The 3215-nt window shown below is 44.0% G+C and overlaps 1 pseudogene; it reads right to left on the bottom strand.

Annotated features, from left to right (window-relative positions):
* Positions 1-680: 680 nt before the first annotated feature.
* LOC124778425 lies at positions 681-798 on the bottom strand (annotated as a pseudogene).
* Between the last annotated feature and the right edge of the window lie 2417 nt (positions 799-3215).

Here is a 3215-nt window from a genome sequence, read left to right as displayed (position 1 = left end):
GACATGTTGCCTATCTGACGGCTTCCAGGGGCAACAAAATTTGAATTTCGATTTTCCGCCTAATTATTGACCAAATTTAATAGTTTAAAATGCCGCCATAAGCTACTCGTTACGAGGTATATTCTTATGCTAAAAGTTTAGCACAATATAACAAGTATTCTCGTTAGAAGTTGTGGTAGATGTCTTGAGGAAACGCAGCACACCGCGCTTAAATACGCCGACTGTACTCATCCAGTATTTGAGAATGAAAATAACTTTACACATAATTTCGACCCACACATCATTTCAAACCTTTACGAATTTTTATCTCGTTGACTCCACTCTCAAAATGATGAAATCCGAAATGTTTTCGTTTTTTACAATTTCACTGTTCATGCAGTAAAATTTCCGCTTCAGGTGCGACGTTTACTTCTGTACTACTATCTCTACTCGCAACGCATTTCGCAGACAGTATACATGTATAAAAAACTAAACTCCTCCCGAACAGGCCATCAAGAACCAACGGTACCGACCGGCCGTCGTGTCATCCTCACACACAGGCATCACTGGATGCAGATATGGAGGGGCATGTGATCAGCACATCGCTCTCCCGGCCGTATGTCAGTTTCCGAGACCGGAGCCGCTACTTCTCAATCAAGTAGCTCCTCAGTTTGCCTCACAAGGGCTGAGTGCTCCCCACTTGCCAACAGCGCTCGGCAGACCAGATGGTCACCCATCCAAGTGCTAGCCCAGCCCGACAGCGCTTAACGTCCGTGATCTGTCGGGAACCGGTGTTGCCACCGCGGCAAGGCCGTTGGCCAGTATCCACTATGCCAAAATTATATCACTGTACGACACATAGTTCAGGAGATATGACGTCAAAAATAATGAGATGCGTGAAAAACTAGCTTTTTGCTTGAAACGGAGCCGAAATTACCGAGATTATACTCATCCAGTGCTTGATAAAGAGAGCACTTAGCGACTCGCGACAAACTTTTAAACATAACTTACAATCTTTTCTTACCTTTTTTCTCGCTAACATGCTTAATGTCAAACATTTAACACATTAACTCATTTGTTACGTAATGAGACGTTTGAAGCTGTTTTATACATGGGAGTTTGAGTCTTTAAAGATCTGTGCGTTGAATAAGCGTTCCCATACAGTATTTGTAGATATCGAACACAAACATTTACGGCGATTTATTGTTTAAAGCTAACGGTCAAAGGCGAAAGTACTGTCCTTAAAAAGTAGTATTCGACTCTGGAAACAAATTTTATTTGTTTTTTTCCTTTATTTTTTATCTCATCCCCATCGCCCCATATGGGTGGGGGTGGACTGCCGCCGGTACAGTATCCCGCTCTTCAGTCTTGTGCAATTTACAAAATTTAATGAATAAATGACAAAACATATTTACGGATACAAAAATTTTAAAAATTTTAAAACACAGTATAGAGATGATTACAAATATACATAATGCTTTCTTCATTTGAAGTTTAAAAAGGAAGTAAAATTCTGGCAGGTATATATAAAGAGACAACAGGGGACATCATTTGAAACTTTAAAATAAAAATGAACCGGCAAGGTTCGTTAAAACGAACCACTGCACTTTCACTAAGAGTTGAAGGAGCTGCGCTGGATGAAGAGGCTGTAGGGAGTTTAAACTTTGGGATGGTGGTGGAAATAAACTTATAAGCCTTTGGGTCGTATCTGTAAAAACATGATAGGCGGTAAGGTGGGTATTGATACAGACAAAGATGTACATGTTAGTCTGTTGTATAGGGAAACACTGAAAGGAAGGGCGAGTCTGGTGGGCTAGCGGGGTCGTGGTATCAGGGGGGAAGGGAGGGAGTGAAATGGGGAGGGAGAAGAGAGGGGAAGCCCTGCTGTGGAGTGGAAATAGGTGGGAAAAGCTATAGCTGGTAGGATGGATAAATGTCGGATTGGCTTTCGGTTTCTGGGAGAGAGAGTCGGTTGAAGTTGTTGTGCGATGGTATATCGAGGTGAAGGGTCAGTGGGACGGCACGGCAGCATAACAGGGTTGGTGATCAGAATGGAGATGGTTGCGTTATTGGAATCTACTTCGCTGATAGAATAGGACGGGCGGAGGTGTCTGATGTAGTTGTTGAGGGTCGGGAGTTAGATGAGATGGTTGAGTATCCATGCAGGGGAAGGTAAATGGCTGCAGAAAGCGAGATGAAGTGCATGGCTTTCGAGGATTTGGTGGGTAGAGACTTTGACGGGTAGAGAAGCATGCAACATTTGCACAGCAGAGGACGGGTCAGATCAGTATCTTGTAGGTGTGGAGAATAATGGAGGTGTGTAATCCCCAAGTTTTAGCAGTAGCTTTAGCTTATTGTGGGCTTCCTGTTGGATGGTTAGTAGATGAGGTTTCCAGGTTAGTTGCCAGTCTAGGATTAATCCTAGATATTTTAGTATACTAGTTAACTGGATAGGACTGTCGTAAATGGTAGGGTAGAAGTCATGGAGACGAAAAGTGCAGGTGGTTCGTCGTGTAATTATAGCCTGGGTTTTGGAAGGGGTCGATCTTGAGGAGCCATTGGTTTTAAACTAACTAAGATGGATTTGGAGAGATCGCTGGAATTTCTGGATAGCAGGGTGGAGAGCGAGTAAAGCGGTGGCGTCAGCATACTGAAAGAGGTGAACTGGTGGAGGTGGTCTGGGAATACCAGCATTGAGGAGATAAACGAGAGGAGAGAGGATGGAGCTATGGGGCACTCCTGCAGTTGGATGCAAGGTATGGGAAATTGTGTTGTAAATAGTGACAATGGATGGGCGATTGGAGAGGAAGGATGCAATAAGGCGGACGTATTAATTGTGGTGCGAATGTCTGGAGTTTGAAAAGGAGACCGGAATGCCATACACGGTCATAGGGTTACTCTAGGGGGAAGGAGACAAAAATAGGCGATTTACGGGAGTTGAGCTGGTGGGGTAGGAGATGGGTTAATTGCAGGTGCTGGTCTCCAGAGGAGAAACTGGGACAGCAGCTGCACTGATTAACGGGTAGAAGGTGATGTTGGTTCAGGTGTTGACGGATACATCGGGAGAGGATGGATTCGAAGACCTTTCTAAATACTGAGGTGAGGCAGATGGGTCGATAGGAGGAGGTATCCGTACGAGATTTGTGTGTTTTGGGGAAAAGTAGGGTTTTTGATGTATTTGGACATTAGAGAGTACAGTGTTTACCCAGTGAGTTGCAAATGAGAAATTACGTTCC

The sequence above is a fragment of the Schistocerca piceifrons genome, chromosome 2 (assembly GCF_021461385.2).
Source record: "Schistocerca piceifrons isolate TAMUIC-IGC-003096 chromosome 2, iqSchPice1.1, whole genome shotgun sequence".
NCBI classification, from domain to species: Eukaryota; Metazoa; Arthropoda; class Insecta; order Orthoptera; family Acrididae; genus Schistocerca; species Schistocerca piceifrons.
Note: the sequence above shows the minus strand (reverse complement) of the source record. Positions and strands in the feature narration are given on the sequence as shown.